Raw genomic sequence first — 27,334 nt, forward strand, 5'->3', positions numbered from 1 at the left:
GACCTTTGCATCGCTCAGCCCAAAGCCATCGACAACCAACACCACCCCTTTCCAGCCATCACCAAATGCAGACACATGTATGTAAACTTATTTTCGTTGCTTCCTTGTGGCGACCACTACTTGAAACGATGTCCCCTCTCTTTCCTCACCTTGTACCCAGACCGCTATAGTCCGATTACCCCCACTGGGACAGCCCCAAAACTTTAGGCTACTGGGTTCCATAGAGGCTAACCTCATTCTAGCCCCCATCCAGCGAGCTTCCAAGCCATTCAGTACCACTGCCCGTCATAACCCCTTCCCCCTCTCAACAATCGATAATTGGCACTTCCCATCCATTCTCTCAGACGCCTCCTCAAACTCAAACGACCGGCCGTCGAGGAAAAGAATCCGTCGGCGTGGCCCGACTTCTTTCCTTATTGGGAACATTACCCTCCTATAATTGCGGAGCACGTATCCCCTCTTCTTTTCATCACTATCATAGCACATATTTCATCAAAATTATTGTTTCCTTTGTTATGACCCTTTCCTCAATCTCACCCTAAAAAAGTGTCAAAATAATTACTTTACACATTAATTTGGTTGTTTTGCACAAATCACACATTTTAATAAAATAAGAGTATTACGGTTAAATAGGCTGATTCATAGAACTTTATAGATTTTTTTTTTAAATGGAAAAATAAAAGATTTATTGATAAAAAGAATAGTATAAGTTGTACAATGAAATTACATGAATAAGAAGACCTAAAACAAAAGCATGACATAAAATGGGTTAAGTAATTTTTTGTGGGACATAATTTATTATAATTCCACTTACTCATCTAGAAAACTTCTCAAATATAATTTAGGTATTACCAATCTCTAAAATATATGTATATACACACACGTTATATTAATACATTTCACATTGAATTTGAGACTTGAGAGACTGGCCATGGAAAAGTTACCGTTGTGGGATTGTATGGTCTTTTACGACGGACTTAACAAATAATTAAATAATCTTTGATATATATATATATATAAGCAAAGAATAAATTTTATTTATAAAAAAAAAGAAAAAAAAGAGAACATAGTAAGCAAAGCAAGGCAGAGAAAACTAGTGCATCATTGTTAACCCAATGATTCACAACTAGGTTGGCAGTCAAGAGGCAACCAATCATTGTTACCTTCTTCTAATATTACTATTATTTCACTTTAATTAATTAATGACTGCGTCCCCCTTAATTTTTCCTATTTAATAAATTCATATATATATATAGAGAAAAGCCGGCCAAGGTCGGTTGTGATTAAAATGAATGTGAAATTTTAATGGACCAAAATGAGAGGCAAACATTGATCTCATGTTTAAAGAGTGGGAATCCCATAAGAAAAAGCCAAAACTGAATATTGGAATCCCATAGGGTCGGTGGGGTGGTGTGGGGTGGTGTAGTAAGGGATTTATGGGATCATCATTCAGCTGCTATGGTTCTGAGAAGGTCGATAAAGGGTATGTGAATCTCATGAATACTAAAACTACTGCTTGTTTCTGTATATTTATTTTTGAGTTTAATTATGTTTACCTATGTATCTAAATCATGCTAAAAATTTAAGAGGAAATCTTTGGTGTATAGGATGACAATTGGTGCACAGTACTAGTACATGGAGGATATTTACATACAAGGAGTTGCAAGTAGCTACCAATGGATTTAGCGAGGATAACAAACCTGGTGAAGGACGCGTTGGAAGTGTCTACTGGGGTACAACTTCGGATGGCCTTTAGGTTAGTGCTCTCTTTACTCTGCTCATCTCATCTGCGTATCCTGTTTCCATATTGTTAGAACCTTTGTTTGTCTAAATCCATGGAAAAAGTAAGTTTCTAATCGAGTTGTAATTTTCCAGTTTTAGTCTTTCCGCTCGAGCGTGAAAAGTGACGCTCGAGCGGAGTTTTCAGTCTCACAGTATTTGGTCTGTCTGCAAAAATACTAGGTGATGTGTTTGTACGCTCGAGCGTGGGATCTTCCACTCGAGCGTGAACCCTGGTTTGGAACACACGATATAGAGTCCCCACTCGAGCGTCTATTCCCACGCTCGAGCGGACCGCGCGATCTCTGTTTCTATATATTCGCGTGTTAGTCCAACTCTAGGGTTACTTTTCCTAGATCTTCTTTAAGGGTCTTAGGGTTTCTTCTGAGGTTTTCTTTGAGAGTTTTTTTGTCAGTTTTCCTTGATGATTGAGTGAGTGTTAAACTTCTGTTTTGATAAGCACATATCAAGGAGGTTGATTGGTTATATTCAAGAGTGTTTGCCTTCGGTGGAATTCGGATATTCAAGCATGGTGTTTCAAAGGAGTTTGATATTCTGCGTAGTCGTTGATTCGACAATAGAAGTTGTGGATTCAACTCCAGTCTAATCAATTCCGAGACGAAGGCTGCGATGAAAGATATACAGAAGATTTGAAGACAAATTGGAAGCGTCTGGGTAATTTGTTTGTTATCTTTGTAATCTTTCTTTCTTCAGTAGTGGATTGATTAGTGACGTTTCACCTATGGTTTTTTTTATCACAATTGAAGGTGCTTCAATTGTGATTTTTTCATGTAAAAATCATTTGAGTTGATTTATTATTTTTCGAAAACAACAATTTAAATCACTTTCATAAGTGCTTGATGATTTAGATTGTGTGTTTTGAATGATTAGGAATTGGAGCAATTAAATCTTGATCTAATCACAAATCACTTAAAATTTTCAATTGGTATTAGAGCAGGTCACTCGTTGTTTTTATCAAAACTATAGGAGTGTGATTTTGTGTGATTGGTAATATGGATTCAATTCGTAAAGGTAACTCGACCCATAGACCTCCGTTACTTGATGGTACAAACTATTCTTATTGGAAAGCTCATATAAGAGCATTTTTAAAATCTATCGATGAGAAAGTTTGGCACTGTGTGATCTATGGGTGGAGTGAACCTATTGTTACCATTGATGGTGTCGATATTTCCAAACCCCTTGATAAATGGGACGCATTCGATTATCAAAACTCGAGTTGGAACAGTAAGGCTCTCAATTCCCTCTTTTGCTCCATCACACCTGAAGAGTTTCATCAAATCTGCACGTGTGAGGTAGCAAAAGAGGCTTGGGACATTCTTGAAACAATTCACGAGGGCACTACTACTGTTAAAAGGTCAAAACTTCAACGTCTCGGTGAAAAAATCCCTGAAGCTAAGGTTGTTGAAAAGATTTTGAGGTCTTTACCTGAGAGGTTCTAATAAAAAATGACAGCTATTAAGGAGGCTCAGGATGTTGATACCGTCAAGCTTGATCAGTTGGTTGGAAACTTGCAGACTTATGAAGCCCACCAGATTTCCAAGAAAAAACAAAAAGATAGTGTGGCTTTCACTAGTGCTTATGAGACTGCAAAAACTCCTGAAACTGAGTTTGATCTACAGTTCGAGATGACGACTTTGTTTACTAAACAGTTCAAGAAATTTTTAAAGAAAAAGAAGCCTAATTTCAGAGACCCTATTTCAAAGGATAAGAGTAATGATAAACCTAAAATTTTTCCACCAAAACTTGCTCCAAAGACTGAAAAGAAGATTGTAAAGGGGCAAGGGGTCAAGTATTATGAATGCCAAGGGTTTGGACATATAGCTCTTGAATGTCCATCGAAAAAGAATTGAAAGAAAGTATATATAGTGACTAGGGATGATTAAAGCGGTCGGAGCAAGAACCCGAAGAAACTAAATCCGGTGAAGACGGGGATAGTGCTTTCATGGCATTTTGGTCCACGTTTACTCAACCTCTTCCGAAGCCAGTGGAATTTGCTCATGGTCAGAATCTGCATCGTGCTCCTACCTTTGATGGGAGTAACTACTTGTATTGGAAGATCAGAATACGGGCGTTTCTGAGAGCTTTCGACTTGGAAGGTTGGCAAGCCATTGAAGAGGATGTTGAAAGTGCTAATAATCCGAGCAATCAGAGAGTTCTGATTACTATTCGTGAAGTAATTTCTGATGAAGAATAACAAAGGATTGCTCATTGCACAAAGGCTAAAGATGCATGAGACATTCTGAGCCAATTTCATGAAAGAGGAGATTCATCTTCACCACCATCTATCACCTTTCCTGCCTTAGTTGCTTGACTGGATGAGGTCAAGGAGAATGAGGAGCAAAAAGAAGATGATGAAACATCAGAAGACAATGACGAGATTAATGGAGATGACCTACAACAAGCTTACGAAAAGCTTTACGATGAATCTTTGAATTTGTCCAAGATCAATGACAAACTCACTCTTAAGCTCAAAGCATGTGAAAGTGAGAATGTCAAGCTAAAAGAAGAACTTGAAACAGCAAAGTAGAATGTCATCAAGATTCTAGTGACAGGCAAGACCTATGTGGGAAACTTTTATCTTGTGAAACTGAAAGGAATGAACTCCTGAAAGTGTATTCCACATATGAAGATAAGCTTGAAAGTCTTGAGATGTCACAAGCTACATTGGACGAGTTGGTTTGTCATAAAGATGAAGAACTCCGAGTTGCTAGAGCCACAATTGCCATGTGGAACAAAGGTTCCAAATCATTAGAATACATCCTCGGGTCTCAACAAATGGGTTATGACAAAAGCGGGCTAGGCTATGGTAATGCGACAGCTCACAAGGGACAGGCCTCTACATCACATGACCTGAAGACTCAAGCAAAGGGAAGGCTGAAGGTACACCAGGGTGATCCCTCTCTTCATCTACCTAAAGGGGGTAAGATCAACAAAAGGGAGGTAAAACCTGTTTTTATTTGTCATCATTGTGGTAGGTATGGCCACATTCGTTCTTATTGCTTTGAATTGTTTGGTAAGGTGTCTCAAAAGGGTAGAAATTCGAATACTTTTTGGGTTACAAGACAACCTTACATGTCTAGGCGGAACACCAAGATACATGAGGGTGTTCACAACGCCAAGACATTTACCAAGACCGCCAGACCTGATTTTGTTAAAACCAAAAAGATTTGGGTAAGAAAAGATTATTTGACTTGTTTAGTTGTTCACACTGCTCTAAAAGCACGTGACTCACACATGTGGTATCTTGATAGTGGGTGCTCTCGTCGCATGTCAGGTGACAAATCCTATTTCACCTCCCTTGAAAAATATGAAGGTGGAATTGTTACCTTTGGAGATGGTGGCACTTCTAGAGTCATTGGTAAGGGCTCCATAAGTGTAGCCGGTCTTCCTAAGCTTGAAAATGCTTTACTTGTTGATGGTCTTAAAGCAAATCTTTTGAGCATCAGTCAAATGTGTGATTCCCACCATGAAGTATTGTTTTCAAAAAATAAATGTGAAATTTTGGATAAAAAGGGAAATAATGTCTTGCATAGGGTTCGCACATCTGATAACTGCTATGGCATTGTTACTATTAATGATCTCACTTGCCACTCAGCCATCATAAGTAACATTGATTTTTGGCATCAAAGATTAGGTCACATGAATGTCAGAGACCTAACTAAGATAGCCAACAAAGAGCTTGTAAGAGGAGTACCTAAATTGAGAAAGAATCTGAATTATGTGTGTGGACCATGTCAACTTGGGAAGCAAACCCGTGCCTCTCATAAAAACGTGAACAGCTTTACAACCAAACATCCTCTTGAATTGGTTCATATGGATCTTATGGGACCCACTCACACTGAAAGTATTGGAGGTAAAAGATACATTTTTTTAACAGTTGATGATTTTATTGGATTTTCGTAAGTAAATTTTTTAAGGAAAAAATCTGATACGTTTGATTCTTTTCCAGGCCTTAGTCCTTAAAATCCAAAATGAACAGGGTGTTTCCATTGGGCGTATCATAAGAATCCGAACTAATCATGGTCGTGAGTTTGAAAACAGTTCATTTTTGAATTTTTGTGATATGCATGGAATTAAGCATGAATTTTCTGCACCTATTACTCCACAACAAAATGGAGTGGTTGAGAGGAAGAACAAGGTTGTTCATGAGATAGCTCAGGTCATGCTCCTTAATAAGAAACTTCCTCCAAAGTTTTGGGCTAAAGCCCTAAATACGATTGTTTATGTCATAAATCGCGTGTATTTAAGGCCCGACACTTTACAAACTTCATATGAATTGTGGAAGGTATTGAAACCCAATGTAAAATACTTCAAAACTTTTGGGAGTAAGTGTTACATTTTCAAAGATAGAGAGCCTTTGGGCGAATTTGACTCCCGAAGTGATGGAGGTATTTTTCTAGGGTATTCAACCACTAGTAGGGCTTTTCGAGTCTATAACCTGTGAACTTCTTCTTTAATGGAATCGATCAATGTGGTTATAGATGACACAGGTTCCCCAACTCCAGCAACAAATGAAGATGAAAATGGTGAGTCTCCAATCCTGAATACTGAACCACAAAGTCAGAGAGAAGCTGAGGTTCAAGCACAAGAAGTTGAGATAGCACCATCTTCTCAGGAAAGTCAGAGTCCAAAGAGTGCATAGAGTGATACCACTTCTGATGCTTCTGTCACCACAAGTCCTGAGTTCAAACCATTAGCAAGGGTGAAACTGAATCATCTATCTCAACAGCTGATTGGAAGTGTATCAGACGAATGAAAACCCGAAGACAAATTCGGGATGAGGTATCTCATATGTGTTATGTTTCATTCATTAAACCTAAGAATATTAAAGAGGCCTTACTAGATGATAGTTGGGTCAATACTATGCATAAAGAATTATGTCAATTTGAATGTAACAATGTTTGGACTCTAGTTCCCAGACCTAGCGACATGAATATGATAGGTACCAAGTGGATCTTTAAAAATAAATCTGATGAGAATGGTACTGTGGTTAGAAATAAAGCCAGGTTGGTTGCTCAAGGCTACCCCAGTTGCACGTCTCGAATCTATTCGTATTTTACTTGGTGTTGCATGTTTTTTTGGTTTCAAATTGTTTCAAATGGATGTGAAAAGTGCCTTTTTAAATGGGTACTTGAAAGAAGAGGCTTATGTTGAGCAACCAAAAGGGTTTGAGGACCCTAAATGTCCAAACCATGTCTACAAGTTAGACAAGGCTTTGTGTGGGTTGAAACAAGCCCCTCGGGCTGTGTATGATAGACTTACTACATTTCTTCTTGATAATAACTTTCAAAGTGGTAGTGTGGACAAGACTTTATTTGTGAAACATACTAAGTCTCATATTCTTGTTGCTCAGATTTATGTTGATGATATTGTGTTTGGATCCACTGCTGATCATCTTATGAAATATTTTTCGGATTACATGACACATGAGTTTGAGATGAGCATGATGGGAGAGTTGTCTTATTTCTTGGGTCTTCAAATTAAATAGTCTCCTTCTGGTATGTTTGTTTCATAGACCAAGTATGCCAAAAATCTTGTGTCAAAGCTCACTCTTGAGTCTGCCAAACATGTACGCACTCCTATGAGCACCAGTCTTCACCTTTCCAAAGATTCCTCTGGTACTGATGTTGATCCTACTCTTTATAGGAGTATGATAGGGAGTTTTCTTTACCTCATAGCCAGTCGTCCTGATATTGCTTTCAGTGTAGATGCTTGTGCCTGTTACCAAGCCAGTCCTAAAGAGTCTCATCTTCTTGTGGTCAAACGCATCATTGAATATATTAATGGGACATTGGGGTATGGGGTTTGGTTTTCTACTGATACTACAGCTGAAATTACTGGTTTTTCTGATGCCGACTGGACAGGGTGTGCTGATGATAGGAATAGTACATCCGGGGGTTGTTTTTACCTTGGGAATAATTTGGTTGCCTGGCATAGCAAAAAGCAAAATGCCATCTCCCTTTCGACTGTTGAGGCTGAGTACATTATTGCAGGGAGTTGTTGTACACAAATGCTGTGGATGAAGCAAATGCTTCATGATTATGGGACATATCAGAGCACTCTCACTCTTTTCTGTGATAACACAAGTGCCATAAACATTTCAAAAAATCCTGTCCAACACTCTTGCACCAAACCCATTGACATTCGTCATCATTTTATTCGAGAGTTAGTAGAAGAGGGCCTTGTTGTTTTTGAACATGTACCCACTGAGCATCAAAAAGATGACGTTTTTACAAAACCCCTTGATCTTCTTCGGTTTGAGTTCCTTAGAAAGACCTTGGGTGTAGTGCTTAGTCACTAAGGTATTACCTGCTCTTTGAGTGGGTGTGAGTGCTTGGATTATTGTGTGCTTGGATGCTATAATTTCATTATCATTGATTTCTGTCATCTGTGCATCTAAATTTATATGAACACTGCTCATGCTGCTTACAAGATCTCATTCTTCTTTGTTCATAGCTCATTCTAAATGCCCATACTCATTAACTTCATGATCTCATTCTGAACACATTCTTGAGATAAACTGTTACAGGGGTTTCCGCACAAGTGATCAAAGTTCTCTATGGACCACTAACAGTGTATCTGTTTCATTATTGGAGGAATTGACCTACACTAGTATATCATGGGTGATGTTGAGTCTCTTAACCATCTACCATCATTTTTCACTTCCATGGTTTCTTCCTCAGTTCATTGAAGTCCGAGCATTAGGAAAAGGCTACCTTAGAGGCACCAACTAGGCCATCATTTTGATTTCATTCTTCTCTGGTTTGGTCTCCATACTCTTGAGCGTGCATGACACTAGTAAGTTCTCACAAGAAAGAAAAGTTAAAAAAAAATGATAAAAAAAGGGGACACATTGATTTAGGGGGAGCCTCCGCTTTTGCTCAACAAATACCCTGTGATTTCAAGTGGTTTGACTTTTCTCTGTGATGTTCAGTTACACTTGCCGAAGGTCCAGCCATCTGATCACTACGAGGATTAACTCTAGCTTTGTGGCCTCTCAAGGATTGCAAACACTCACATTTTTTTTGTGAGCTCTCATGTTTGTTTTTGTGTTATGCATTCTCTTGTTGCTTATGATCATTGATTAAATTTTATATGACTTGTTCATGATCTTGTGGTTCATATATATTTTTTTTAACTGTACAAGTTTACAGGCTTCATAGTTGATGGATAATCTCATCTCAGTGTTACAGTCTTCCAGTTATACTCCCCGCTGTTTACAGGCTTCATGTTTTTGTTTGGGATTTGGTGGTGTTTTGTCCCCGCTCGAGCGGAATCTATCACGCTCGAGCGTGAATTTCTGTCTTTCAGCATTTGGTGCATGGTTTTGCAGTTCTGTGAAGGTGTGTTTAATGCTCGAGCATCCTTTTTCGAGCTCGAGCGCATCCACGCGTGCTTTGGATCCCACTTGAGCGTTCAAACTCCCGCTCAAGCGGACTGGTTTGGTTTAAAACTCCCTCCCTCGTTTCTTCAGTTCATTTTTTTCCCCAAAAGTCATCCTCTCTCCTAGGGCTTCTTGGCGATTTAGTACATTGCTCTTCCTTGGTGTAGTCTTTGGTGATTTTTGTGTCTTTGTCCACCTAAAGTATGTCTCTCTTTGATTTTTCCTCTGTTTTTCTGTCTATTTTTGTATTTTTTTTCTCTTTCACTCTTGTTTCCTCCTTTACTCATGTTCATACTGGTTGGGTCTCTTTGGAAGTGTATATCTTGTCCTGTTTTATTGAGTATTTGGCATACTGAGATGGATTCAGATCTATTACTGTCGGATGTTTCACTGATTTCCATTGAGTCTATTTGTTTCTTTGGCTATGCCTGCCTTGTTCACCATGACTTATCTCTGATGCATTTTTTTTTGGATTACTATGCATTGACCATATTGCTTTATAGCATTTTTTGCCTGACTCATGTTGATAGATTTGACTATGCTACTAATGTTTTGTTTTCCTCTTTTGGTTTATTTTTTTCCTTGGATTAGGGGTTGTGTGTTTATTCTTTTGGCTTTTACTTGGTTTAGTCATGTCTACTTTCAAGAGAAAGAAGTCCACTGCCTCTCGACCTTCCTTTCACTTCGATCAGCTTCCCTCGGTTGAGAAAGCTAAATTGTTTTGAGAGTCCTATCCATCCCGAACCATTCATCTCGAATGAAATGTTCAACCTACCACCTTTGAATCTATCCATATCCGTCCCTTTTTTGATCCCTTGGGTGGGGATTTGGTACTCTCTTTCTTGAGTCCTCAAAATCTCAGTTGGGTTTGAGAATTTTATTGTAACATGGAGAGTCTTGATGACATTGGTCCGTCATTCAAGACTTGGGTCCAGTACAAGTCAATCACAGTCACCACTGATCTCATTAGAGAGCTTTTAGGGATTAGTAAAGTCTTCCCTATCTTCTATCCTTTTCATGTGAGACCCACTTGCGATTTCAATGAGGTGGCCACTGCTTTATGTGGTACATCTCGTCCTTGGCTTTCTGGTTCATTAATCAAGCAAAATGAGCTCCTATCCCAGTTTCGGTTACTTAACCTCATTGTGTGTGCCAACATTATCGTGACCACCCATAGCTCAGAAATCAACCAAGAACAAGGGTTTGTTCTTCAGTGCATTGCTCAACATCGCTCCATTGATGTTGCCACTTTGATCATTTAAAAGATGGTTGCTGCGTATGAGCGTAACAACCTTGGTCTACCTTACGGGTGCCTTATTAACCGGCTTCTCGCCAAGTTTGAGGTTCCCCCGTTTGATGAGGATGAGTTTGCATCACCTTCCCGGCCTTTTACCAAAATGACTGTCATCCAGAGTCAGTCTCATGTTCGAGGGGTTTCTACTGGTGTGGGTCGTTACGTTCTAGGTACAGGTGATGCTACTATGGCAAAGGAGGCTGAGTTTGATGCCGTTGCTACTGGTGAGGCTGTTGGTGAGGGGAAGTAGCCACCTCCAGTCCGTATTATTCGTGGCCAGCTCCACCATTCTGAGCAGTCTGTTGTTTCTCGTTTTGATCGACTTGAAGGCCGGATGGATATTTTCAAGGCCAGGCTCACAGATCTGGAGACTACTGCCAATGCTCGGCTCACTGCGTTGGAGGCCTCTTCCAGGCGCATTGAGGAGTTCGTTGGACAGTCTTCTACTCATTTGTCTCAAATCCTATCTTTTCTTCAGATGCAGTCCTCGTCACAGTCTCAGCCGCTCGCTCAGTGATCATTGATGCCCAGACATGCTTTTAGCTAGTTCTTTTCTTGCACATATCTCTTTTATTGGATTACTATTTATCTTGTTTTTTGTTCTCTCCCGGACAGAAAGGGGGAGTGGATATAAGTATATTGTCAGAATTATTGTTAGAATTTTGGCTTTTATACTTTTTTTGGGTAAGTTTGGCTTTTATACTTGTTGCATGCATATTGGATATTATTTGTGGATTTAGGAATGTTTTGGGAATATTTTAGGATTTTGGATGGTACACTTGTTGCATGCATTATTATTGATGGATGGGTATTATGTTTTTCAGATATCTTCTATTTATATTTGGTTATTTATACAGTTCCACAGTTTTAGTTGGTTTGTGTGGTTGTTTTTTCAGGTGGATTGTTCAAAGAAATTGTTCAAGAATTGCATGGTCTTTGGTGGTGGTTTTGTGGTGGTTTTGTTAGGAAAATTGTTTAGAATGGTTTTGTTCGGGATTTGACAATGGGGGAGATTGTTAGGACCTTTGTTCATCTAAATCCATGGAAAACTAAGTTTGTAATCGAGTTGTAATTTTTCAGTTTTAGTCTTCCTGCTCGAGCGTGAAAAGTGACGCTCGAGCGGAGTTTTCACTCTCACAGTATTTGGTCTGTCTGCAAAAATACTAGGTGATGTGTTTGTACGCTCGAGCATGTGATCTTCCGCTCGAGCGTGAACCTTGGTTTGGAACATGCGATATAAAGTCCTCGCTCGAGCATTCATTCTCATGCTCGAGCGGACCGCGCGATCTCTGTTTCTATATATTCGCGTGTTGGTTCAACTCTAGGGTTTCTTTTCCTAGATATTCTTTAAGGGTCTTACGGTTTCTTCTGAGGTTTTCTTTGAGAGTTTTTTGTGAGTTTTCCTTAATGATTTAAGTGAGTATTAAACTTCTGTTTTGATAAGCACATATCAAGGAGGTTGATTGGTTATATTCAAGAGTGTTTGTCTTCAGTGGAATCCAGAGATTCAAGCGTGGTGTTTCAAAGGAGTTTGATACCCTGAGTAGTCGTTGATTCGGCAATAGAAGTTGTAGATTCAATTTCAGTCTAATCAATTCCGAGACGAAGGTTACGGTGAAAGATATACAGAAGATTTGAAGACAAATTGGAAGTGTTTAGGTAATTTGTTTGTTATCTTTGTAATCTTTCTTTCTTCCGTAGTGGATTGATTAGTGGTGTTTCGCCCGTGATTTTTGGATCACAATTGAAGGTGCTTCAATTGTGATTTTTCCACGTAAAAATCGTTTGAGTCAATTTATTATTTTTCAAAAACAGCAATCTAAATCACTTTCGTAAGGGATTGATGATTTAGATTGTGTGTTTTGAATGATTGGGAATTGGAGTAATTAAATCTTAATTTAATCACGAATCACTTAGGATTTTCACATATTTATTCATCTATGCATTTCTCATTATGTTCTTTTACTTGCACAAAAACCAATCACAAAATTAGATACAATCCTCTAACATAGGTGTAATTATTAGATACTCTCAGAGTACCATATGGTGCATTGCCCTCGTGGTGGTCGAAATCAATGACATAGCATGAAATCTTACAGGTAGGACATGGTGACTCACCATTTTTAGATAGTTGGAACTTGAAAGAGAAAAGATGACTCACTTAGTAAGTACCGGGTGTGGTCTCACATTTGTCAGGAGCACCACGTACACAACACTCCATGATACTCCTGAACTACCTAATAATTTTCCCTCATGTAGATATGGGACCCAAAAAAGGTGGGACCCACTTCATGCGAAAGAGTTGTGTTTTGTGATCGATTTATGTATTCCTAGACATTTTCTTGATCATCTGGCCATTGATTTTACCTAATAGAACTCGCACCTGGCAAATAAAATTTTCTTTTATTGATCATTATTGGGTGTTTTTTTTTTTTTTTTTGTTTTATTATGAACATGATGCAGATAGCAGTAAAGAAGTTGAAATCAATGAATTCAAAAGCAAAGATGGAATTTGCAGTGGAAGTTGAAGTTCTAGGAAGGGCAAGGCACAAGATCCTGTTGGGGCTGAGGGGTTATTGTGCAGGTGGTGCTGAACAACGCCCCATTGTGTATGATTACATACCAAATCTCAGCTTGCTTTCTCATCTCCATGGCCAATTTGCTGGCCAAGTCCACTTAGATTGGAAAAGAAGAATGAATATCGTTATTGGCTCTGCACAAGGCCTTCTGTAAGGCCATTTCCTCCTATAATAATTAATGTTCATAGACAAACAACAATCATAAATATTTTGGATACACAAGAAGATAGACAAACAACAATCATAAATATTTTGGATACATAAGAAGAAGAAGAAGAAGAAGAAGAAGAAGAAGAAGAAGAAGAAGAATAAACTTTTTTTCTCTGGTAATAAAAGTCACATGCATGATAATTTTATTTTCGGTTAACTTTAGACAGGTCTACTGCATATATATATATATATATATATATATATATAATATAGTTTGCAAATAACTTAAAATAGTTCACGGCATTTTGTTAAAATACAATTGATTTGTTTTTCCCTCCTGAGCCCATAGTTTACATGAAGCTTTTTCAAGATCTTAGCAACTGTAAATTGAAATGAAAACAAATAATAAATAATACATACATATATATATATATATATTTCTTCCTTTGGGAATCTATTAAAAATGAACTAATAAAAAAGTTAGTGCTAGAATAAATTAGTTAGTTTGTTTGGTATATTCATAATTTTTTTAGCTTTTCTATTAGCTATTTAGAGTGGCTAAAGTAGACTTTTTAGCTAGAAATGAGCATGCCATATGACATAATCCTTTTTTTAGCTTATTAACTAGTGCCAAATATTTGTTTTTATCATGGTGGGCAAGCAGCTGTAGAAATCTGAAATGTTTTTAAAATTTAACATAATGCTTTCTATCTGATCTGATATGTTAGGTATTTGCACCATGAAGTGACACCTCACATCATTCACAGAGACATAAAGGCTAGTAATGTGCTATTGGATTCAAATTTTGAACCACTTGTTGCAGATTTTGGGCTTGCAAAGCTAATTCTGGAGGGTGTTAGCCACATGACTACCTATGTTAAGGGCACCTTAGGATATCTAGCACCAGAATATGCTATGTGGGGAAAGGTTTCAGAGAGTTGTGATGTTTATAGTTTTGGAATTCTTCAATTGGAGATTCTCATAGGAAGGAAGCCCATAGAAAAGCTCACTGGTGGTGTTAAGAGGACAATAACCAAATGGGCTGAGCCACAGATACTTAAAGGGAGGTTTAAAGAACTTGTTGATCCGAAGCTTCGAGGAAATTTTGATGAAAACCAACTGAAACAAGGGATTCATGTGGCTGCGCTATACGTGCAAAGTGAGGCTGAGAAGAGGCCTACCATGAAAGAAATGGTTGGACTTTTGAAAGGGTATTGTGGGGGCCGAATATTGGGAGTCATAAAGAGGCTGAATGGTTGGACTTGGGTCGAAACATAAATATTTCATTCAACCCCATCTCGCAATTTAAACCCTGCCCTATTCGGCCAGATAGCCGATTGAGTAAGGGGCTGAGTGAGAAGCGGTTTGCTGCAAACGAAGCCGAATAAATAATTATACGGCAAATTGAAAGCGGGCCCAGTCCCGAGGCCTAAGAAAGAGAGTAATATAAATACATGATCATCGGTCAGGGAAAAGGTATGTAAGAACTAGTATGCTTAACTTAAAATACAAGTAATCCAGAGAGAGTAGAGACTGACTTGTCTGTCGGAGTGCTAATTCTGGCACCCCCGACCGGAGTGTTCATTTCTTTCAAGTGTCTATTTGAGGATTACGAGCGTCTCCTAGGATCTGAAGAGTATTTCCAAACCACTTCTCCACAATTGGCGCCGTATGTGGGAATACTCAAATACATCCATACGGGCGTAACAGAAGACCCTCCGATAGTCATTGACGAAACCACACAGAGAGACGACCTCACTCCAACAAACATGCTTGGACCGGAGACTATCACCGCCAAACGCGCCTTGAACTTCGCCTCACCCTCGACTTCAGAGCATGAGACAATGCAAGCAATCATGGAACAAGCAAAGCAAAACGAACAGAGGTTGGAGAACATGATCGTTGAGAATGAACGTCTCCGTCAAGATTTGGCCTTGGAAGTGGGAAAGTCCAAACAAGTTGTCCGCCCAGAACCGGAACGACCTCTGAGGGCAGGTGGTTGACGACCTCGAGCCCGACAACAAGACACTGATAGCGACTCCGACTCATTATCCCTGGAGCCCAAGGAGAAAGGACGATCCAAAACCAGCAGTTCCTTTGAAGAGAATCCACGTATAAGGCATAAGTGAAGAAGAAACAGTTCAGACGAAGAAGGCCGGCACAATCCCTTTATACGACGGATTGCAAGGGCAGTGCTACCCAAGAAATTTAAAGCATCGTCATTCATCTTGTACGACTGTAAATCATACCTTACTGATCACATCCGCCATTACAAGCAAGCCATGACGTTGCATGTAGACGACAAGGCTCTCATGTGCAGAATATTTTCGAGCAGTTTAGGACCACTAGTTGTCAGGTGATATTATAAACTGGAGCCAGCTTCGATCAAGAGCTTCCACCGACTCCAAAAATCCTTCAGGGCAAGGTTTATAACTAATGAAGTCCAGCCAAAGTAAGTCGATTCCCTCTGGACAATGCAGATTCAACCAGGGGAAACCCTTCATGCGTATTCGTCGCGGTATTGGGAATGTTTTAATCTGGTAGATGATGCTTGCAATGACTCCATGGCCATTACCGCCTTCAAGATAGGGCTGCATTCCGACAGAGCCCTCCGCGGCTCTTTGACCAGACGGCCCCTCAAAACAGTCTGATCGTTGATGGAGAAAGTTGAAGAATACTGTAAAGTGGAGGATGATGCCTTGCGGGTAAAAGCCGGAAATGTGACCAACAAGACGGCTCCTACTGAAATTGCTCAGCCGTTAAATTCTGTACCACCTCAAAGCCCTGAACCATGGCATCAGGCTAAACGAGATAAGAGACGGGATTCTCGCCGATCAAGCGACCAATGCTCCCACCGAGCAAATGAACAGCTACAAGTTGATAGCAGGCACACAAGGTGTGCCAACAAGAAATATATGGAGTTGACAGAACCAATCAGTGCGGTTATGTCCAAAGTCCAACACCTTCCGTTCTTCAAATGGCCGTCCAAAATGGTGGGACCTCTTGACACATGGACAGTGCGAGTATCACAAAGACCACGACCATGATACTGAGAGTTGTTATGCATTGAAGGATTACCTAGAGGAATTGGTACAAGATGGTAGGCTACAACAGTACGTCCAAAAAGGCAACTCAACCAAAGCAATAACTTTAAGACATGATTCCCCTCCGCTCGGCGTGATCCACATGATATACAGCCTGCTAATGTCATCTGCAGTGCATGCGATTTAGTCGAATCCCAACCCTCAAAATCAACTCACTCCGGCAAAACGGCCCCATGAAGCTGCAAGCATTAGTTTTGATGATTCAGATTTGGCCAGAGTGACACTTCTCCACATTGATCCCTTAGTAATTAAGTTGCATGTAAACCGATTCACCGTTGAGCGCGTACTCATTGACCCAGGGAGCACATCGGAAGTTATGTATTATAAGACATTCACCAAACTAGGCCTCTCTGAATTGGACCTCTCTCTGGCTCCCTATCCACTATTCGGCTTCAACGCCAATCCAGAATATCTGTTGGGGAAAATCACACTACCCGTTCGAGCGGGCTCCCGAACAGTGGATGTGGAATTCTTGGTCGTCAAGCTACCATCACCGTATAATCTCATCATGGGGTGAACTTGGTTGCATTCTATGCAGGCCATGCCAAGCACCTATCATTAGCTGCTACGCTTCCTGACAGAGCGCGACATTGAGCAGATCTGTGGCTCACAGAAGTCGGCACAAGCATGCTATCTCCTTGCTGGAAAGACGCCAAAAGAGTTTCAAGTGAATTCTATTGAGGTGCCGGATCAGGAGAGCTTCGATGATGTTGGGCGGCTCCCAAGTGAAAAAGCCACAGAAGCCCTAGATCGAGTTAAAATCAACGGAAACCCAGACGGGTTCTTCATGGTCGGCGCTTCCCTGAATCAAGCCGACAGACAGCAGTTGATTTCCTTCATACTCAGCAACCTTGATGTCTTTGCATGGACTCCGTATGAGATGCTGGGTATAGATCCATCTGTTTCGCAGCACCGTTTGAATGTTGACCCCAAATGCAAGCCGATCATTCTGAAAAGCCGGCGGTTAGCCGCGGAGCACATTGCCGCCGTTGTTGAAGAGGTTGACAGGTTGCTTGACACCGGGGCAATCAGGGAAGTTACCTACCCTATGTGGCTCTCCAATACTATGGTTGTGAAGAACAAAAATGGGACTTGGCGAGTGTGCGTTGATTTCACAGACCTAAACAAAGCCTGCCCCAAGGATTGTTTTCCCCTACCCAGAATTGACCAACTTGTAGATGCGACGGCACGCCATCACCGTATGAGCTTCCTCGATGCTTACAGAGGTTACCATCAAATCGCCATGCATCTGGATGACCAAGACAAAACTGCATTCCTTACCCCAAGAGGAACCTACTACTATAAGGTTATGCCTTTTGGGCTGAAGAATGCAGGGGCAACTTACCAAAGACTGGTCACTGCCATGTTCAAGGAGCAACTCGTCCAGACTATGGAAGTGTACATTGATGACATGGTGGTCAAGTCCAAAGAAGAGCAAACCCATCTAGCCGATCTGGAGGAGACATTCGGCATTTTACGCAAATACAAAATGAAGCTGAACGCTTCAAAATGTGCGTTTGGGATTGACTCTGGCAAATTCTTGGGTTACATTGTCAACCATCGAGGAATCGAAGCTAACCCGAGGCAAATCACAACAATCTTGGAACTCGGCTCCCCTTGTTCAGTGAAAGAGGTTCAAAAGTTGATGGGGATGGCCGCCCCACTCAACAGGTTCATCAGTCGGTCCACAAATCGCTGCTGACAATTCTTTCATACACTACAGCAGGGCAAGGCTTTCGAATGGTCCTCCGAGTGCGAAACCGCTTTCAACGGCCTTAAGACCTACCTCCAATCAGTGCCACTCTTGACAACACCTTCGGCAGGTGACCCGCTCATTTTGTATCTGGCAGTTTCTGACCGGGCCATCAGTGTCGTACTGATAAAGGAAGAGCTGGGGGAGCAGCAGCCAGTATACTATGTAAGCAAGGTAATGGTTGACGCCAAAACACACTACCTTCCGCTAGAAAAACTCATCCTAGCCCTAGTCATGGTGGCAAGAAAGCTAATGCATTATTTCCAGGGGCACAACATCGGGGTGCTAACAAATTACCCCCTCCGATCAGTACTACGTAGTGCAGAAGCATTGGGACACGTCTCAAAGTGGGCTCTTGAACTCGACCAGTACGACATTCAGTTTCTACCTAGAACCTCAATCAAGGGACAGGTGCTTGCTGATTTTGTTGCCGAATTCACCGGGGGTCTTGCCGACTTTAAGTCTGATGAAATTCGACCTAAGCCGAACTAGAGAATTTTTGTTGGGGACATTTGGCAACTGTACTGTGATAGATCGTCGAATCAGCGGGGTAGTGGAGCCGGAGTAGTAATCATGGCTCCCGACGGCGTAATAATTGAGCAGGCCGTCAAACTTGGCTTCGAAGCGTCAAACAACGAAGCCGAATATGAAACCCTTCTAACCGGTTTGCGGAATGCACATCTTCTGGGTGCTCAACATCTGCTTGTATTTTGCGATTCAAAATTGGTGATCAATCAGCTAAAAGGGGAGTACACGGCAAGAAATAGTCGTATGGCGGCTTACATGAAAATGGCTAACTCCCTGCTGGCAAAATTTGACCATCATGAATTGAATCAGATAACGCGTGATCAGAACACACACACAGATGCCCTGGCTTGCCTAGCCTCCGCCATTAACTCAGAGATTAAACGGACCATCGAGGTGGGTTTCATCCCGGAGCCAAGCATTGGTCCTTCAGAGGAAATCCAGGTAAATGTCATAGAATCTGGACCGAGTTGGATGGATCCCATTGCTACATTCCTGTCTTCTGAATGGCTCCCAGAGGACAAGAAAGAAGCGCACAAGCTGCGAAACAAAGCCCTGCGTTACTACTTGGATCCGCAAGGAAAGCTTTATAAAAAAATCCCTTTCTGGTCCATACCTAGAATGCGTGCATCCGGACAAAGTCGAAGAGCTTCTGACTGAAATACATGAAGGCAGTTGTGGCGCACATTTTGGCAGGCGCTCTTTGGCCCATCGAGCTATAACACAGGGGTATTATTGGCCGACAATGAGATCTGATGCTGAATGCTATGTGAAAAAAGGTGAACAGTGCCAGAAGTTCTCCTCGTTAACCCATTTGCCTGCTGAAGAGTTAAGCTCTATTACCAGTCCCTGGTTGTTCGCCTAGTGGGGACTTGATATCGTAGGACCATTGCCGAGGGCCCTAGGGAACAAGCGATACTTGATCGTCGCGACAGATTACTTCGTAAAATGGGTCGAAGCGGAGGCATTAATGCACATTCGAGATGCTAATGTTAAGCACTTTGTATGGAGAAATATCATAACATGATTCGGCATTCCAAGAGCTCTTATCTCAGACAACGGCACCCAGTTTGATTGTGGCGTCTACCGAGAGCTGTGCAGCAAGTATGGTATCCGGCCTTACTTTTCCACGCCGGCTTACCCCCAAAGAAATGGTCAAGCCGAAGCCTCGAACAAATATATCTTGGATGGCATCAAGAAGAGGCTGGAGAAAGCTAAAGGAAAATGGGTCGAAGAATTGTCGAGTGTATTATGGGCTCATCGAACTACGCCGAGGCGATCTACTGGAGAAACGTCGTTTGCTTTATGCTTTGGAACCCATGCGATCATACCCCTAGAGATCGGTCATCCAACCCTGAAATCGCAAGTTTTTGATATAGGTCGAAACGACATGATGTTGGCTTTGGATCTGATTCTGATCGAAGAACGAAGAGACCGCGCCCTTGCGTCCATGGCATGATACCAACAACATCTTGCGAAGTCGTTCAATCAACGCGTTCAGCTGCGCCACTACACACCAGGAGAATTGGTCCTGAAGAAAGTACTTCCAGCTGTCAGGAAACTGGCTGATGGAAAATTGGGTCCTAACTGGGACGGCCCCTATCAGGTCGATTTGATCGTAGAAGTAGGGGCATATTGGCTCAAAGACATGTCCGGAAGGAGTCTGCCGCGGCCTTGAAATTCAACGCACTTACGTAAATTCTATCATTGAACCCGACTTGTGGGGAATGATACTAGTTTTGAATGGTTCACCATGTACACTCTCTACTTTTGTAATGTAAAGATCCCTGTTTACTTACTACAAAGGCCCTGTTTGGTAGGGTTTATTTCTAGCTTATTTCAGCTTTTAGCTTAATTTAAGTTATTTTGATGTGTTTGGTTCAGCTTAACAATACAGCTTATAGCTTTTTGTAAGTTAAAAATCAACTTATTCTTTGAGTATGGGAGGAGAAACTTAATTTATAAGTCAAAAATCAGCTTAAGTTCACAGCTATAAGCTGTTAGGCTATAAGTTATAATCACCCACAGCTTTACCAAACGGGGCCAAAATCAGTTCAATAGTGTTCCGATAAAGCCTCCAGATTCAGAGCGCCCTTTGTGGATATCACGATTGGCCAAACTAAGTCTCCGAATTTGGAGCCCCATCGGCGCATGTTGCCTTTGGGCCGATAAAGCCTCCAGATTCTGAGCATCCTTTGTGGATATCATGATTGGCCAAACTATGTTTCCGAATTTGGAGCCGTATCGGCGCATGATGCCTTTGGGCTAATAAAGCCACCAGATTCGGAGCCCCCTTCTTGGATATCATGATTGGCCAAACTAAGTATCCGAATTCGGAGCCCCATCGACGCATGTCGCTTTTGGGCTGATAAAGCCTCCGGATTTGGAGCGCCCTTCGTAGATATCACGATTGGCCAAACTAAGTCTCCGAATTCAGAGGCCCATCGACACATAACGCCTTTGGGCCAATAAAGCCACCAAATTCGGAGCACCCTTCATGCATATCACGATTGGCCGAACTAAGTCTCCGAATTCGGAACCCCATCGGCGCATGACGCCTTTGGGCTGATAAAGCCTCCGGATTCGAAGTGCCCTTCGTGGATATCACGATTGGCCGAACTAAGTCTCCAAATTCGAAGCCCCATCGGCACATGACGCCTATGGGCTGATAAAGCCTCCAGATTCGGAGCGCCCTTCGTAGATATCACGATTGGCCGAACTAAGTCTCCGAATTCGGAGCCCCATTGGTGCATGACGCCTTTGGGCAGATAAAACCTCCAGATTCGGAGCGCCCTTCGTGGATATCACGATTAGCCAGTCTCTGGATTTGGAGCCCCATCGGCGCAAGACCTTTGGGCCGATTAAGTCTCCAGATTTGGAGCGCCCTTCGTGAATATCACGATTAGTGCGTGACACCATATAAACGTAAAATGGGGGAAGCCCTATAAACGAAGACTGAGACATCAAACATTCAAAATAAAATAAAACATGTCGTATAAACGCAGGTTGAAACATGTGAACATTCAAAATAAATGTATCCTTAGATCAGTCGATTGAAATGGAGTATACTAATACAATCAAAAAGTATGCTAACACTTGAAAACACTTGAAATAGAAAATGTACTATTATTCAATTAGCTAAAAATTACATAAATTTTGCATTACAATGCCCACAATGTCTACTTTTATATGGCATCTCCCTCATCGTCACTCTTTTCGACTTCAAAGGCGGAAAAGGGAAAGTAACCGCGTTGGTACAGCGGCAACGCCGAATCAATACCCTCTGCTCGAAGAGCCTCCGTGGCTTGAAGTGCCTTGATTCAACCGTGCCTAAAGCCCTGGTTCTCGCATCGGCAGACCTCCTCTGCAAGTTTCTCTTTGGCTTTGTCGATCCCGACCTTCCGGCCCGCATGGAAGCCTTGTTCATAACCCATGGTCCTCGCATTTTCTACGACAAACATGCTTGCGGTATCTCAGTCGGCAATGGTGTGACTTAACAGTTGTTGGGTCACTCTCTCCTCCATGACCGGGTTAGATTGATCCGCCGCATGCGGCCTGGTGGCTTGAGCCTTTGTAAGCTCCCTAAGCTTACGCTCGGCCTTCTCCGCGCGAGCCTCCAAATTACAGATTCGTTCGTCTTTCTTCTCTATTTCCTGTCGCGCGGCACGCAGACGCATGCTGACTTTATAAGCGGTGTACAACCCCTTCACCGCCCCATGGATGCCTTCTCGAAATACTTCGAAATCTTGTCGTCCAACCATCGACTGCTGGACTTCTGGTGGAAAGATCTGTCGAGCGAACTCGACTGCTACACCTGGATCGTTAACGATGGAATCCGCCTCTGTCATCGATTTATTCCCCACAAAAACTGAAAACTCAATGGCTATGGCGTCGCGCCGGGCTCGTTTCTCGGTTGCCGTCGTGGGGAGCTTCCCCGTTGCTGTTTTTCTTTTCGGAGTGATCTGCTTCGACGACCTGGGGACGGATGTTTTTCCCGTTCCTTGGATGTCGTTCCTCCCGTGCGTATAGGCTCGCTGCTGTGATTCATTACAGTGTCTAGCTCAGCCAATGTTCGTCCTTCTCCTCTGCTGTTGAAGAATAGTCTGTTTGACATTCGCACTTATCACAGGCTAGTTTAAATCGAGTCTGAATAAGAATAAGTGGCATCACTGGCACGAACTCACCCTATTTATTCTTAATGTATGCAGCGCCCCCGAGGCGATGTCATTAATGCTAAACGTCAAAAGCCAGATGTCGATCGGATCATTTCATGAACTAGTCCTATTCGGCTTCTGAAGCTCATGCACTGGCTGGGGCAAGGGCAGATTTATTAATCTGATCGGCCAAGTATCTAAACCCAATGCCAATCGACTTATGCTGCAGCCATTCTATGAACCAGTCCTATTCGGCTTCTGAAGCTCATGCACTGGCTGGGGCAAGGGCAGATTTATTAATCTGATTAGCCAAGTATCTAAACCCAATGCCGATCAATTTATGCCGTAGCCATTCCATGAACTAGTCCTATTCGGCTTCTGAAGCTCATGCACTGGCTGGGGCAAGGGCAGATTTATTAATCTGATCGGCCAAGTATCTAAACCCAATGCCGATCGACTTATGCCGTAGCCATTCCATGAACTAGTCCTATTCGGCTTCTGAAGCTCATGCACTGGCTGGGGCAAGGGCAGATTTATTAATTTGATTGGCCAAGTATCTAAACCCAATGCCGATCGATTTATGCCGCAGCCATTCCATGAACTAGTCCTATTCGGCTTCTGAATCTCATGCACTAGCTGGGGCAAGGGCAGATTTATTAATCTGATCGGCCAAGTACCTAAACCGAATGCCGATCGATTTATGCCGCAACCATTCCATGAATTATGATACTTGGTATTGAAAACAAAAGGTAGCCATTTTACAATTGAAAGCAATACCATTCATCAATAAATTTAGCACAAATAATAGCAAAGTAAAGAGGAAATTTTCATTAGTAAATTGGGCACAAATTGTAGCCATTTTACATACGAAAACTACTAAACAAAAAGCTATAAGTTCGCATAAAAATGCCTAGCAAAAAAACTATGACTGTAGTAATACATGAAAACTACTAAATGAAAAGCTGTAAAAATACATTCGAAATCCTAAAACAAAAACAAGTGTCGCCCAAATTAGTCATCGGAGTCAAACTCCAGCGGCTCAAGATCCACTTGCTCGTATGGAATCAGCATAGCCAACGTCACATCAGCAGTAGCAAGGGCTTTGAGCCAGCCGTGTTTGAATCCCCAATTTTCAAATTTGGGGACTTCTTCCACATAGTCGGCGAAAGAAGCACTTTTCCCAGCCTCGAATGCCTTGGAAGCCTCCGAGTTGGCTGCTTCCTTCACCTTCTTTATTTCTTCTAACTCAGCCTCCAGTTTGGAGTTCGCCTCTTGGGCCAACTTGAGCCTGTCTTCGCTCGCGTCTATCCTCTTCTCGGCGGTCGATCTCAGTTGATTCGCATTACACGCCCTCTCCATCTCGGCCTCGGCCCTGGCGCTTTCCATTTTCGCCCTCGCCGCCTCGAATTCGGCCCTGCTCCTTTGGCCCTCTACTTCCATTTGTAAACGACCAAGTCGTTCGACGGCGTCGTGCTGGCGACGACCTATCTCGGCTATTCTCCCGACCGTCTGTGAAACAGGAAATTAAAACCAAAACAATATTTGCATAAAAGAGAAAGACAAGGTCAAGGTATATACCAGGAGAGTCGATTGAGCGGCTAGTGCTATCGCCAGCAGATCAGGCTCTGCCCGGAAAACCGCCTTGTCAACCGCCAATGCGATGGACGCTGCCATGCTGAGTGCGACGGCAGGGTCTTTAATTGCCGAAGGATCAGAGGAGATCAGCGTGTTCTTTATCTTCGGTTGAATGACAAAAGGCACAATCACATCCGATTCCTCTAAACAAGGCCATTTGTCGGCACAGTTTTCTTCTGAGCCGGCCTCGACCTCGGCAGGACGCTTGTTTGCCCTTTGCTCGGCATCTCGATCAGCCTGAACAACCACCTCGGACTCAGCCGATCGGTTTTGGCCCGTTTCCTCAATAACGGGTAAGGGGGGCTGAGATTCGACAACAGGCAGGGAGGGCTGAGATTCGGCGGTAGGTGGCACTTCAGATCGAATGGCCTCAGCTCTTCGCCACGCAGCCAACCTTTCTGCGTTCCTCTTTTTTGCAAGTTGCGTGAGGCTTAACAAAGCCATGTCCACGGGGAATGTGCCGGGAAAGTCCTCTAAATCATTAAAAATGTCGTCAAACAGGTCCCCTCGGCCTGAAGTGCACGGAGGGTTGGCTGAGTTGAGGCCGGCTTGCTCAAAGGCCAATTTTAAAGCTTCGTCTACTTCCTCTTCGGACTGGTCTCATTCAGCAACCTCAGATACTTCCGCCCGCTCTGAATCGGACCCCTCGAAACCAACTTGCCACAGGTTTTTGAAGTCGGTCAAGATAAGAGCGGTAAGAAACTCTTCACCCTTCGAAATAAGGATGTTTTCTGCCACCGAGAAAGTCGTATATGTCGGTTCGTAGCGAAGTAGAACATGGGCCGCCCTCCCCTGTTTCTGAAGACTCAGATGGCCGAAGTATTTGAGTGCAACTTTGATTTCTGAAAGAACGGCGTCATCGGTTGATGTAAGGACTTTCTTCAAATCGTTTCCTGCACAAGCAAAACCATGAGGTCTAAAAAATGAAGCTTTATAAATACAACAAAAAATAAACACAAGAAGCTATACGGACACCTGGTTTGCCCCTCCGTCTAGGAATAGGATCAAGGTGATCCTCGCCTTCGCCGAATTCCCAATTGCCTTGGACAACAACCATAACGTCACCGATTCGCTTTCCAGAGCTGGAGAGCATAATCACTAGTTGATGGTTGGTGTCCTTAGCCCTAAGGAAATAGCGTCCATGCCGACCAGAAGACTTCGCCAAGGCGTAACAGTGCCGAATAGCAGGTATGCCGAGGTTAATCCTAAGGCGACGGTTTAGCTCTATAATCCCCATTACAATTCTAAAAAAATTGACAATAGGTTGAGAGGGGATTAGATCCCAATAGTGAAGGACAACCCTAAGGAATGGATGAAGCGGGAAATGGATTCCACCATCCGCAATCGATAAGAGAGGGAAAACGATTGTGCTTTCATCGTCCCTCAACATATTGAGAGTGTCGTCTGTCACAAGCGACAGACGGACATCATCAGGGATAGAAAAATGGCATCGAAAGCCAGAAATTCGATCTGCAGAGAGGAGGTCTTTCAGATGCTTTGCCATTTCGATCAGCTTATAGGAGTGTGCTAAACTAAGGGCTAACCAGGAAAAAAGAATCAAAGCAGAGAGAAAGTAGAGAGGAAGGAGACTTACAAGAGACGGAGAAGACAATGGAGGACGAATGGGAGTTGCAGAGACGAGTCGGAAGGCAGTTCAAAAACTTTAAGCGTCCAAAATGTGCGTGTTCGAGAAGACGACAAGATTTTAAATCATAATAAATGGAGGTGTACGAAGGGGCAGGAAGTTGAAATGATAACCGAGAGGTGTGTGCTCTGACATCCGCGTTGAAATGAGGTTAGCCGCCGAATTTCGGCTCTGACCTTTCGAAGTCCAAAACCAAACACTCCAGCTAACTGTCATAAGTGAAGTGCTTGTGGGGCAATTATGGGGGCCGAATATTGGGAGTTATAAAGAGGCCGAATGGTTGGACTTGGGTCGAAACAAATATATTTCATTCGACCCCGTGCCGTAATTTAAACCCTGCCCTATTCGGCCAGATAGCCGATTGAGTAAGGGGCCGAGTGAGAAGCGTTTTGCTGCAAATGAAGCCGAATAAATAATTATATGGCAAATTGAAAACGGGCCCAGTCCCGAGGCCCAAGAAAGAGAGTAATATAAATACAGGATCATCAGTAAGGGAAAAGATATGTAAGAACTAGTATGCTTAACTTAAAATACAAGTAATCCAGAGAGAGTAGAGACTGACTTGTCTGTCAGAGTGCTAATTTCGGCACTCCCCGACCAGAGTCTTCATTTCTGTTCAGGTGTCTATTTGAGGATTACGAGCGTCCCCCATGATCTAAAGATTATTTCCAAACCACTTTTCCACAGGTATGATCCGAGAAGCGAGGAAATGCAACTGAGAATTGAAAGTATCAGATATGAGGAAGGCTTAATGGCAAAAGACCAGGCTAGTGATGATGAAAATGGTGGTGGTTCTCCTTATGATGAAAGTAGTGCTGGGGTTTTTGGTGCCATGGATGTGCAAATGATGCAAAACCCTTATAACCGATATGGAGACAGAAGAATTGCCAAACATGGGTGAGAGGAAGAAAGAGTATGTTGTGCTCTTGATGTGTGATGATGATATGAAAAAGCACACAATATTCCCCCAATAGTGGGAAAATCAAGGGTTTGAGGGAATTGTTACTTCTGTTTTTTTATTTTACCTCATAGAAATGAAGGTGTGAAGAAACAACACCATACATGGTTTCATTTTTTTTTTGCTTTTTTGACTTTTTTTTGTGGATTTCTTCATTAAATGCTGTATGAAAATTTTAAGATTTATTTTATTGAGATCAACAATAAAGACAATGAAAAAGAAACAAGAAAAAAGTAAGAGAAACAATGAATATTTGCCAAGACTTAAAGTCGACAACTATATATGTTTCCAATTGTGTTTGTGGATATGTAACTATCTGCTATAATGCTTCATAAATCTTGCTAGTACTCTGT

At 42.2% G+C, this 27,334-nt stretch overlaps 1 pseudogene; it reads left to right on the top strand.

Moving 5' to 3' along the window:
* The first annotated feature begins 1,436 nt into the window (after positions 1-1,436).
* On the top strand, positions 1,437-26,924 carry LOC114299343 (PTI1-like tyrosine-protein kinase At3g15890; annotated as a pseudogene).
* Positions 26,925-27,334: the final 410 nt, after the last annotated feature.

This window comes from Camellia sinensis, chromosome 12 (genome assembly GCF_055761805.1).
Source record: "Camellia sinensis isolate YWXY chromosome 12, ASM5576180v1, whole genome shotgun sequence".
NCBI lineage: Eukaryota > Viridiplantae > Streptophyta > Magnoliopsida > Ericales > Theaceae > Camellia > Camellia sinensis.